Genomic DNA, 13,972 nt, shown 5'->3' with positions numbered 1-13,972 from the left:
ATTGGTTACCGTGTACAACTGCTCCAGATTCAGACTGCTCTAGTTTTGATAGATTCCCTTCCTTTTCTATAAATGACACCTCAGTAAGCCATGAATCACTGCTCTGATTCTTAGCCCCCGTACACACGTTCCGACGAATTTAGTCCGGAACTGGTGTTGCCTACACATGGTTGGAAAAAGTTGTCGGAATTTCCGGTCGTCAAGAGTGCGGTGACGTAAGGCGCGCACGACAGGACTAGAAAAGGGAAGTTCGGCACCACGTGCGCCACCCTTTGGGCTCCTTCTGCTGATCTCGTGTTTATCGCGTGTTAGAAGAAGTTTTGCGCTTTTAAGATTTGTGCTTCAGATATTTACTGCTCTTCAGTTTGTGCTTGTCGGTGCGTATCTGCTTATCAGTGCGTGTAGTCAGTTCACATTTGTTGGTTATTGCAGACTATATCTTGATATTGTACGCTTTGATTTTCAGTGTCCGCTCGTTTCTGGTTTTCAGTTCGTTCTTTCAGGCCTTGCTGTTTATCGGTGCTTTCTGTTAGTCTGTTCTGATCAGCCGACCGTTTTGAAGCCAGGTTTCGTGTATGTACTCATCGTAGAGGTTGTGCTGTGCAGGGGCTTAGTGTTGGGCTTTTAGCTTTGACACAAGCCCAGTCCATGAACAGGGCAAGGAGGAGTTCATGGAGCAAGAATTGGTTGCTCCAGCTTGACCAATTCTCGCACATGCCTTTGCTTTGTGAGATCCAGGAGAATAATCCTGGTGATTTCAGGAATTATCTCCAGATGACGGACCCCGTTTTTCACCGTCTGTTGGCTTTGCTGTCCCCTTATATCAGCAGGCAGGATACCTGCATGCGGCAAGCCATCACTCCGGAGCAGAGGCTAGTTGTCACGTTGCAGTACTTGGCGACAGGGAGAAGCCTTTAGGGCCTCAAGTTCTCCACAGGCATCTCCCCCAGGCTCTGGGGATCATTATTCCAGAGACCTGTTCTGCCATCATACAGGTCCTGTAGAAGGACTATATTAAGGTAAGATTTTTCCTTTAACATCACATTCTATGTATTTAAGGTTTGCTGATGTATTGTATTTCTTTCATCATTCCCTAATTACCATGATTGTAATATGCAGGAATTGATATGCTGTGCCCCTTTGTCCTCATTCATGCTGGAAGCTTTTCAAGTTCCTTTTTTGTCCTTCATGCATATTTGCCTTCACTAACCTCCCCAGCATGCTCTTCTGGGGCCCATACACCTCTAGCCTAGTCACTTAGCAATGTATTTTGTGAGCTCCATAGTATTGCTTTCCCCTAAACACCCCCTAAAATCTGTACAAATGTTATGTGTGTGCTTAAATTCATGCAGAGTGCCAGAGGTTTCTTTTTGGTGGGCCAAACTCATTAGGAACCCCCCTCCCCCAACTGCTAAGTCAGCTGTTACCAATTGTCTATCTACTGACTTTGCCAAACCCAATAAACACTATACCTACCTCTTTGTGGTCAGATTTATGGATGAATTCACCAAAGCATGTAGTGCAAGGGCCTGCCTCAATACTTTCAAATGCTACTGTTTTAAGTTTGTTTTTTCTCCTATTATTATCTTGATAGCTAAAAGCAGAATGTAAAAATGTGCTTCCATTTGTTCATATTTTTTTTTTTTTTTTGCATTGTGACACTTCTTACCTGTCTGGTGAGCTGCCAATAGTGTAAGTAAGGAGGGTCTGGCCAAAGTATCACACATATTTATGCATTCAGCTCTCAATGAAGTGGAGAGGGTTACCTGTCCAAAACAGGGTGAGGAATCTGATAAGGGGACCTTATACTTTTGGCTTTAAATACTCATTTCAAAAATTTTTATACTGATCTTGGGCAAAAATGTTTGTGTCTAATCTGCTTGCAATGTTGATGTGCAAAATTACTATTTTTTTTTTCTTGTTTGACTCCACAGTTTCTTTGAATGCCACAGGAATGACAGACTGTGGCTTCCCACTTTGCCACCCGTTGGAACTTTCCCAATTGTGGAGGTGCAATTGATGGGAAACACATCCGCATCTTCCCAACCCCAACTTGGGGCACTACTATTATAATTACAAGGGGTATAATAGTATTGTGATGTTTGCAGTAGTGTCAGCGACATATGACTTCCCGTATGTGGACGTGGGGAAAAATGGCCGGATGTCGGATGGTGGAGTGATCGTGCAGATGGAGTTTGGAGTTCAACTGGCGTCTCCAGAGTGGCAGTCTGGGCTTGCCACCTCCAGAAGAGAATGTGGAAGGACTCCCCTTAATCTTCGTCATGGATGAGGCGTTTGCTCCGGCAAACCATCTGATGCAGTCTTTCCCGATGAGGACCCTCACCCCGGACCAGAGGGTCTTTAATTTCCGGGTTGCCAGAGCCAGAAAAGTAGTGGCGAACACTTTTGGGATAATGGCCAGCTGGTTCTGCCTATTTTTGACTCCAATTCACATGGCGGAATATAAACTCAATCATATTGTGCTTTCGTGCTGCATTCTGCACAATTTTTTGAAGAAACACTCACCGAACTATGTGGCCTATGTTGGGACTGACACAGACTTGCCTGAAAATGCCAACCTGATGGCCCTTGAAGCTGGCCGTCCTGGCTTGCCCCCCGAAAGTGCCCGCAAAGTCAGAACAAGATATATGGAGTACTTTGTGGGTAGGGGGGGCATTGATATGCCAGACAATGTCTGAGAGGCATTTTTTTAAATACCTTTTTCTTTTAAACTGCAATAATCTTTGTTTTCATTTACTGCTTGGGTTTGTTTTAAGGTGTCTAAGGTGTCTTTTTTGTTGGTTATTTTTTTGGGCCTTTTTCTTCAACAGTGCAAACCCAATTTCTGTGCGAGATGAGGTGACAGTCTCTTCTTCAGATAATATTATTATATTGTGGGTCTGCTACACACACACACCTTGTTTTTGTTGTTAATGTATATAGTGCATTACTGACAAAAATATTGCTCATTTTCAGCACCATGACAGAAATGTGTGGAGTCATGAAAATGGCATGATTGGGCCAAATTAAAAAGCACTGTGGGTGTTATTTACTAAAGACAAATCCACTATGCACTACAAGTGCACTGCAAAAGTACACCTGAAACTGTACTTGGAGTGCAAAGTGGATTTGCCTTTAGTAAATAACACCCATTGTCACAGAAAACAACAACTTTACTACAAATACTGCTTTTGCGCATTGAAAAAGGAAGCCACAAATTGTTCATAATTAAAGTTTTTACCCAAAGCACATTCACATGTGCGTTTATAAAAAGGTTTTACAACAAACCAACATATTTGGTATATATAACATTATTTTTGCTAACATTAATATAACTTGCCATTTTTGTGTAAACAGGCATGTATCAAAGCATAACATACAGAACACAGAAACTTACAAAGTTCAACTTTGAAAAGTGAAGACAATATCAGACATGAGTATGTACAAACTGTGTTGATATTGCCTTCATCACACCAGGTGTTACTCCTGTAAATGCCAAATTTGGAAGATGCACACAAATTGAGAATCAAACTGGCCATTTTCCTCCTGATCCCATGCCTAATGTCAACATGTGCTATCTCCCATCATGGGGGATCAATGTACATGTTTTGGGGGTGCAACCCCTTCATCTCAGCCACTTTAGTAGCAAGGAAGGGGTTGAACCCACAAAACGTACATTGATCCCCCATGATGGGAGATAGCACATGTTGACAAACTGTGTGTATCTTCCAAATTTGGCTTTTCTAAAAATATAAGTGTTTTTGAAAAATGAAAATGAATGCTAGCTAGTTTTGGGTGTTTCAGATTCTCCCTAAAACATCAATGATGTTCTTCATTTTTTGTTGAACATCATTGATGTTTTTCTTGATATTATCTAAATCGCGATTGTACCCCATTATCTCCCCGATGAGGATCTGGGCACTTTCACTGGTAAAATGCGATTCTTCTTCTACAACATCCACATCACCTAAAAATAAAACAAAAAACACTGTGTATTATAAATATGCAGGCATACATTGATTAGCTTACCTGAAGCTGTGGTCTCAGACACTAACCTGTTGTGGTGCCAATTTCCCCAATTTCTACAATCTCTTCTTCCTCCTCTCCTGCTTCTGGTGTTGGTATTTCCCCTTCTTTGGGAGGTGTGGGGTCCATGGTGTCCTCAGACATCCCAAGTCTTCTCTCCCCTATGAGAGTGTAAAAAAGGAATACTTAGCACACAGATATTTGAGGGCAGAAATAGGAATATAAAACATTGCTTGGAAGTGTCGTACAATTGTGTTTTTTGGCTGAAAGCTGAAAACATTATTTTTGACACTTTTTAAAGCTGGAATACTTACCTGTTTTGTGAGCAAATGTAGTCAAGTGCAACTTGTCAAAACATCGTCTTTGGAGTGGGCTAACGAACAATGTTTATTACGAATGATTGAACCCATGAACATGAAAGTGGCCATTTTAAACAGTACAACATTAAATCAAAGCACATGGAGCAGTATGCAAGCAATAATAATATGAACACATGACAACTACTTACTTTTTTGAAGAACTCGCTTGATCCTTCTGTACTGATCGTGCTCCCTCAGTTTCAGATCTAACCAGCGTTTCCTCAGTTGATCCATGTACCCCAAAATTCTTCTGAAGACTCTTCACAACTTTAGTCATGATCTTGGCCTTTCTGACATTTGGGTTTTGGTAAGGGCCATACTTCCCATCATAGTTGTTCCTCTTCCACCATCTCATTCCTGTCCACCATCTCATTCCTGTCCACCATCTCATTCCTGTCCACCATCTGCAACATCTCTCCAAAAGACATAACTGAGGCCTTAAATCTTCTCCTCCGGGATCGGGACGTTTCTGGCTCCGGGCTTTCCTCGTCCTCCTCCTCCTCGTTACTGGTATACTTTGTGCGCACCTGCTGTGTCTCCGCCATTGGGCTCTCCCCACTGCACCGAAAGAGAAGGGGCGGGCCGAGTTTCACGCATGCGCACTGTATGCAAAACACAACACACGTGTGTTGTACGTACGATCTGTGAGCAGAGGGAGGGGCTGACGTGCCGATTGTTCGAACAAAGGTACAATTTTAACTTGGTACATCACTAGCCTATACTGCTTCTAGATTGAGGCCTATATTGGGACAAGATTAGGAGAGTTTAGCCTGACATTAGGGTTTTGTGTTGCGTCTTGCAGATAATATGGATGGGTTTAACGACCACAGCTTCCTCCCCCTGTTCATCAACAAGTACAGGGAACTGCCCTGTCTGTGGCAAGCTAAACATCCCCACTACAGCAACAAATTAAAGAGGCAGGCAGTGATGGAGAAACTGCTTGAGTTGGTGAAGCCGGTGGTCCCCAGGGCAGACATCACCTATTTAAAAATGAAAATTGGTGGCCTGAGGAGTACATTTCTGAGGGAGAGCAAGAAGGTCCAGGAGTCCATGAAATCTGGAGCTGCAACAGATGAAGTTTATGTTCCCAGGCTGTGGTACTATGAGAGGATGCATTTTCTGGCAGACCAGAGTGAGGTCAGGGAATTACTCTCTACTCTTCCTTCCACGCTTCCTTCTACGCTTTGTTCCACCCCTGCTGAGGCTTCTGACGCCCAACCTGGGCCTTCCAGTCAGGAAGGTGTGGAGGAGCCCAGCTTGAGCCAGGTATAGTATTGTTCTACATATTTTTGGAGTAAAAATGAATGATGTTAACTTGATTTTTGCTCAATAATTGTTGATTTTATAAAGTGTTTTACATATCAATAGACAGTAGTGGCCAAAATATTTGGGCCCAGAATGAAAAATGCTGGACTCAGAATGATAGTCTTTTTTTATTTGTTAACAATTTGCAACAGTCAAGAGCTGAAAATTGTGTGTGTTTGATGAACAAAAAACTAAAACTATGTCCCTTTTTCATACACAGGATGACCTCAGCCAGGAGGAGGGCGTGGAATGCGGCAGCCAGGAGGAGGCAGGGATAAGTGGCAGCCAAGGGGTGGGCAGGCCTAGGAGCCTGACTCAATCGCAAGTCCCTCCCCTCCACCTTCCTCCCAAAAGGGCCAGAAAGGGGGGGAATGTTGAGGAGTCGACGCTCAAGCTAGTTGAGGAGGTTTCTGCAGCCCTCAAAGCCACCCCCACATATCAAGAGACCTTTGCCGCCTGCGTGCAAACTGGACCAAATGGAGGAGGGGCAATGCCTCATGTGTGAGTAAATCATCATGAGAACTTTAAATAAGTGGTTGTTGGGTCAAATGACACAAACAACACACTTGTGTGACTTGGACCATGCTCCACCTCCTCCTTCTGCCACACGTCCAGCACCACAGCCACAGCCTGGAAGGAAGCGTAGAAGGAAGAACCGGGTGTGATGACCTGGGTTCAGTCTGGTCTGACAGAAGATGCAGGCTCTTGTATGACCACAGTCTGGGGGCATAGATGTCATCTGCTGCTGTTCCGGATTTCTTGGACTTCTGTACCAGACTGTTCTCCCTTAGATATGTACTCCTCAGGCCACCAATTTTTGCCTTTAAATAATTGATGTGTGCCCTGGGGGCCAAAGGCTTTGCCAATTTCCCCAGTTTATCCAGCATTGCCTCCCTCTTTATTTGTTTATGACACCTAAATAAAGTTATTTTTTTGGTTCAAGAAATACTTGCCTATGTGTTTTACTTCAAAAAGGACAGTTTTTTTTGAGTAGGCAGGTACATTTCAAAAATACATATTAACAAGGGGCACCAACACTCCAACAACCTCCTAGAGATTAAAAAATAAAACAATAAAATAAAAAGATAATAATGGTGTTGTGGTAAGTTGACACACAAAACACACCAAAAAAATTACGAAGATGAGCAAAATGTCCAAAAAAGGAGATCTTGATTAAAAAAACAACCACAAAATTAAAAAAAAATGACTTGGGAGATCTGATGAATAAAAATATTCTATTCATGAAATCAGGAAAAAGAATAAAGAAATAAGTTTTGGAGAAGTGTGTGTGAATATGAGCAGCAAAACAACTTAATTCTTCTAGCATTATAAAGAAAAAGAAAAACAATTTTTAAAATTGCAGTGTAAGGAATGTGCTCTATCGGTTATGAAAGCTAGTTTTACCTGACCGAGCGCTTCCGTCTCAGAATTTATTCTGAGCATGCGTGACACTTTGTCCGTCGGACTAAGCTACAGACGATCGGAATTGACGCGCATCGGATCAAGTTGACGGAAAATTTTAGATCCAGCTCTCAGCTTTGTTGGTCGGACATTCCGACGGAAAAAGTCTGATGGAGCCCACACACTTTCGGATTATCCAACAACATGGTCCGATCGGACATTTTCCATTGGAATTTCCAACCATGAATACAAGGGCTTACATTTGTTAATTTATTTAGAGCTTCTGAGCACTGCAAACAGGTATTTTACAACTAGAGGTAAGAAAAACAGCAAGATATCTAAAAAGGAGTCAATAGCTGCCCATGCTGGTTATTTATGAAAAATATCAAATATTCCTATGCAATCTTCCTCATTTAAATTTGTTTATAATATTGCTTAAACAAGCAGTAAAAGGAGATTTTCTGAGAAGGATTCTAAATTGGAATTGCCAGAAATAAATACAGTAAAACCTTGGATTGAGAGTAACTTGGTTTTTAGAGTGTTTTTCAAGACAAGCAACATTTTTTCATAAAATTTGACTTGATATACAAGCGATGTCTTGATATACAAGTAGCGTCATGTTACAACTGAGCAAAAGAGAGAAGTGAGGCACCTAAGTGTAGCAATATGGTTACATTTAATGAAGGTACAACATTTAGCAACTCACAGGCACATCTAAGTATGTCCACATAGACCATCCTCCTTATTGCCATTAATGTCATCCTTTCCACACTGCGCTCCTTGAGCTCTTCAAGCCTCACTTTCCGATTGCTCTGACTGAAGAGTGGTCTTCCTGGTCACGATTACAGATCGACAGCGATGAGAGCCGATCGTGCAGAGGACGGTCTTTGTGGACAGCTTTACCCCAAATGCCTGCATACTTAGATGTGCCAGTTTGAATCGTCAACCATGTGAGTTGCTAAATATTGTACTTTCATTAAATGCAACCATATTGCTACACTTAAAGGTGCCTCTCTTCTCTTTTATACTCTGTAACTCCTGCTGGATTTTACTTCTAATCCCCTTGTGGAGACTTTCATTTGTAAATGGACATTTTATGGTTGCACAATAGCATTGCTACAATCTTTTTATATGGACTATAAACTAAAAGATGTAATAAATGGTTGTGGAACGAATTATCTGAGTTTCCATTATTTCTTATGGGGAAATTTGTTTTGATATACAAGTGCTTTGAAATAACAAGCATGTTTCCGGAACTAATTATGCTTGCACTACAAGGTTTTACTGTATGGCCTTTAGGCTTTTTCTAATTAGATGACATAATTGCATGTTAAAAGGCAATTTGTTTCCTAAAAGATGTGTTTTGTATATAAGTGGCAGTACTATGCTAAGAGAAAACTGTTTTTTTTGTACTTGTAAAATCCATTTCTTGGAGTACATCATGGCACTCAGAGCAGGCTATAAAGCAAGTCTACCTTGGTTTCACATATAGGTAATTGGAAACTGGCACAAGAAACAGACAGGATGTCCTCCCCCACATAACCCCTCCCATACAAGAAGTACCTTAGTTTTGAAGCAAATGATGAACCCCCAGAAAGAGGGGAGGTACCTATGTGCCCTGTGATGTACTCCAAGAAATGTATTTTACAGCTAAATACTAAAAAATCCAGTTTTCTTTACCGTATATCATGGGCTACAGAGCAGGCTATAAATTATCAATGGGATGTTCTGAAACAAAGCCCATGAGGAGAGGGAGACACAGAACCCACCGTAAAGCCCAAGAAAACTACTCTGCAGCACATAACATACTGTGGCCAATAAGCAGTATCCTCAGTGGCCTTCACTTTCATCTGGTAAAACCTTGAAAAGGTGTGTGCCGAAGATCAAGTTGCAGCCTTGCAAACCTGAGCCACTGACACCTGATGACAAATAGCCCAACAGGCTCCAACATTTCTGGTAGAGTGAGCTTTTACTTGAAAAACCTTACCCTTCAAGCCATAGGCTCGGGCAATACACTGATGAAATTTCCAATGTAGTAGCCGTCTGAACTATAATTGGAATTTTGATTGCTGCAAACATTTTCAGGTACATCTTGACAGCCCATCCGCATCCAATTAATGAAGGGCTTTGGCTCCCGGCAACTGATGCCTGAAAAGAATTAAGGAAAAACTATTTCCTCATTCAGATGAAAAATTCAAAACAACCTTTGGCAAAAAAGATGGGTGGGGCGAAGCACCACCTTGTCATGAATGAGTAACAAAAAATAGCTCCTTACAGGGAGGAGCCATCAATTCGTCTATGCCAAAGTAATTACACACAAAAAATGACTTCCTGAATCAGACTAATGGAATCTCCCAAATTGGCTCAAAGGGGGTTTCTGTAAAACAGACCAAATACAAGTCCCATGCCATGGACACAAAGGTGATCTAACAGGCGGAACCATACAGTTTACCCACTGAATAAATGTGTGTACCAACAATGGAGAAGCAATTGGTCTCTGAAAAAAAAAAAAAACTTGCCAGGCCCGATGTCTGGCCCTTAATGGTACTTAATTAAATTAATTCAACCCCTGATTGGAGAAGAGCCAAAAAGTGAGCAATCGTGTGTTTATGGGGTTGAAACTTTCTAGCCAAACACCAGGACACATAGGCCTCCAAGTCCAATGATAAATATCCCCAAAAGAAGGCTTTCTGGCCTTTAACAAAGTAGGAATGACTGCATAAGAAACTCTTCGATCCTTCAATAGCCAAGCCCTTAAACTCAGTGGCTGTAAAGCAGGATGTTATGTTATACCCTGAGACAGGAGGTCCAGTCGGGCCGAAAACACCTTAGGGCCATCCACCACCAAGTTCAATATGTTGGCATGCTATGCTTTTCTGGGCCAAGCTGGTGTGACTAAAATCATTGGTGTTCTTTCCTCTCTAAGGCCTCATGCACACGAGACGCAGATGAAACCTCTGTTAAAAAAAAGCTGAAACGCGCGTTTAGAAACGCGTGTTTTGCCGCGTTTGCATGCCGCGTTTAGACGCGTTTAGACGCGTTTAGACGCGTTTGCGTTTAAACGCGTTTATAAAGATAACATCATGTAGACCCTCCCCAAGCTCTCAAAGCATTTTTTTTAACTATTTCTGCTATTTTGATCAGAGTGAGCAGCAGCAGCATAGAGAGCAGTTGTACACTTGCATTTGCCGTGTCACTTGCCACGGCACCTGCCACAAGTTGTGGATTGTCCACTTGCCACGTCACTTGCCACAAGTTGGGGATTGTCCACTTGCCACATCACCTGCCACGTCACCTGCCACAAATTGTGGATTGTCCACTTGCCACGTCACTTGCCACATCACCTGCCACGTCACTTGCCACGAGATGTGGATTGTCCACTTTCCACGTCATCTGCCATGCCACCTGCCACCAGCTGTGGATTGTCCACTTGCCACGTCACCAGCCACATCACCTGCCACAAGTTGTGGATTGTCCACTTGCCACGTGACTTGCCACATCACCTGCCACGTCACTTGCCACGAGATGTGGATTGTCCACTTGCCATGTCACTTGCCACGTCACCTGCCACGTCACTTGCCACGTCAGCTGCCACGTCACTTGCCACAAGATGTGGATTGTCCACTTGTCACATCACCTGCCACATCACTTGCCACATCACCTGCCACGTCACCTGCCACAAGTTGTGGATTGTCCACTTGCCACGTCACTTGCCACATCACCTGCCACGTCACTTGCCACAAGATGTGGATTGTCCACTTTCCACGTCACCTGCCATGCCATCTGCCACAAGTTGTGGATTGTCCACTTACCACGTCACCAGCCACATCACCTGCCACAAGTTGTGGATTGTCCACTTGCCACACCACTTTCCACGTCACCTGCCACATCACCTGCCACAAGATGTGGATTGTCCACTTGCCACGTCACCAGCCACATCACCTGCCACAAGTTGTGGATTGTCCACTTGCCACGTCCCTTGCCACGTCCCCTGCCACGTCACCTGCCACAAGTGGATTGTCCACTTGCCACATCACTTGCCACATCACCTGCCACAAGTTGTGGATTGTCCACTTGCCACGTCACCTGACACAAGTTGTGGATTGTCCACTTGCCACGTCACTTGCCACATCCCCTGCCACAAGTGAATTGTCCACTTGCCACATCACTTGCCCCATCACCTGCCACAAGTTGTGGATTGTCCACTTGCCACGTCACCTGACACAAGTTGTGGATTGTCCACTCGCCACGTCACTTGCCACATCACCTGCCACAAGTGGATTGTCCACTTGCCACGTCACTTGCCACGTCCCCTGCCACAAGTGGATTGTCCACTTGCCACGTCACTTGCCACGTCACCTGCCACAAGTTATGGATTGTCCACTTGCCACGTCACATGCCAGTCACCTGCCACAAGTTGTTGATTTTCCACTTGCCACGTCACCTGCCAAGTCACTTGCCGCGTCACCTGCCAGGTCACTTGCCACGTCACCTGCCACAAGTTGTGGATTGTCCACTTTCCACGTCACTTGCCACTTCACCTGCCACGTCACTTGCCACAAGTTGTGGATTGTCCACTTGCCACATCACTTGCCACCTGCCATGTCACTTGCCACAAGTTGTGGATTGTCCACTTGCCACGTCACTTGCCACAAGTTGTGGATTGTCCACTTGCAATTGCAATTGTTTAAAATATTTTTCTAATGGTTTTTCATCATTTGCAATCATTTTTGAGATTTTTAATGTAAAAAAAAGGTCACCTTTAAAAACGCATATAAACGCAAACGCGGCTAAACGCGGGTGCCGCGTTTAGCCGCGTTTTGCGTCTGAAACGCAGAAATTTTTGTTTCTGAACGCATTTTTTTGCTTCTGGAAAAACGAGATTAAACGCAACTGCATATAAACGGAAAAAAACGAGACTGTGTGCATGGACACATAGGATAACATTGAATGAGTTCAGGTGCAGTTGAAAAAACTGTCCAACTGCATCTGAACGCGCGTTTAACTGCGTCTCGTGTGCATGAGGCCTAAACCTGAACAACAGACACAGAAGAAGCTGGCCCCATGTTACTAGGGCATCTACCCAATCGCCTGCAGATCCCTTGTCCTTGTTGTTTTGTATCAAGTCTGGACACTAGACTATCCATGTCTGGTGTGCCCCATCACTGACAAGCACTCTGAATACCTCGGGATGAAAAGACCACTCTCCTGGAATCAATTGCTGGTGACTGAGGAAGTCCACCTGCCAATTCTCTACATCTGGGATATGTACTGCCGACAGGGCTGGGACATGCACTCTGCCCAGAACAGATTGTGGCTCACCCCCATCTGGGCAGCACGACTCCTGCCCCCCCCCCCGATGGTTGATATACTGTATGCCTCCACCATGGCATTGTCCAGATTGGACCCTGGACTGAACTTCACTCAGCTGATCTGACCAGTGCAGGGAAGCCCTGCCAACTGTCATGGATATTCCACCCCACTCTTGCGCTAAGCGCCCTTCAATCTAATGATATAATGCAGCCTTTTGATCAAATGTCTCCCCTGGTTCCCCATTCCTCAGTAATCAGACATTACCACATTCTTACGTCCTCATCTCAGCATGGCTCAGTCAGCATCTCTGAATCACACTAGCCAGCATGGCCTTTTATTATCACAAAAGCCTTCACAAATGGGAAGTGCTGGTTTCAGCCAATCACTTCTTAGATGGGAAGTGACATCACAGGAAATGACAAACACCGGATGTGAATGACCATATAAGGACATGACCAAATAAAGACACAGAATAAATACATTTATACAATAACCTATGAATGATGACTACAATTCCGCTTATTATGCATTGTTCTAGAGAACAATGCATACCTGGATTATGCTACCCTTCCTAGTAGGTGGAAGGCTATTAGCAGGTGCACGCTGCGAATCTCGACATGTGCTGATCAGACACAGAAGAGACAATGAGCGTACATACGCCCATAACCGATCTTTGCAGAGCAAACATATCCTCTCAATCGTCTGTGCAATGCACAGGGGCCCTTCGCTGGCAGACATGTCCTGACTCCGCAAACACCTCTCCAAACAGGAAGTTTACCACTACCTAACAGGTCTCAACCAGCGTCAGTCTGCCCCAGTCAGCTCTTTAGAGAGGGCTGGGGGATAACGAAAACTGGGGGGACTCTTATGACAATACATATTAAAACACATCCACAGCAGCACAGTGGTGTAGTGGTTAGCACTCTCACCTAGCAGTAAGAAGGGTTGCTGGTTCGAATCCCAACCATGACACTACCTGCCTGGAGTTTGCATGTTCTCCCTGTGCCTGCGTGGGTTTCCTCCGGGTACTCCGGTTTCCTCCCACAATCCAAAGACATGCAGGTAGGTTAATTGGCTTCTCTCCAAAATTGGCCCTAGTATATGAATGGGGACCTTGGATTGTGGGCTCCTTGAGGGTAGGGACCAATGTGAGTGTGCAATGTACAGGGATAGGGACAATTGTAGACACTCACTCAGGTTGAACTGGATGGACTGGTGTCTTTATTCAACCTAACTAACTATGAAACTATGAAACATCTTCATAACATTTTCCACAACACAATGCACTTCCTGTATGGGAGGCCATATGTAGGAGAGGACTTCCTGTCTGTTTCTTCTGACAATGTCCAGTCACCTATTGGTGGCGCATAACCCATATAGTCATGATTTATAGCCTTCTCTGTGTCCCATGATGTATGACAAAGAAACATACTTTACACACACTCAGTTGTCCTACAACTTTACATTAGTAATGAGATTGCGATAATTCTGAATTGCATAAAACAGATTAGAAAGTCCCAGACTAATGCCGCGTACACACTATCAGAAATGCCACCAGCAAAACTTAG

General features: G+C 43.8%; 1 protein-coding gene across 2 annotated transcripts in view; it reads left to right on the top strand.

Moving 5' to 3' along the window:
• LOC143975136 (putative ATP-dependent RNA helicase DDX60) overlaps positions 1–13,972 on the top strand; it is a 595,575-nt gene that overhangs the window by 526,309 nt on the left and 55,294 nt on the right. The gene's annotated exons all lie outside the window — the stretch shown is intronic.

The sequence above is a fragment of the Lithobates pipiens genome, unplaced genomic scaffold (genome assembly GCF_037356315.1).
Source record: "Lithobates pipiens isolate NorthernLeopardFrog02 unplaced genomic scaffold, aLitPip1_a1.2 Scaffold_13, whole genome shotgun sequence".
Taxonomy (NCBI): Eukaryota; Metazoa; Chordata; class Amphibia; order Anura; family Ranidae; genus Lithobates; species Lithobates pipiens.
This window is presented reverse-complemented; position numbering and strand designations above follow the sequence as displayed.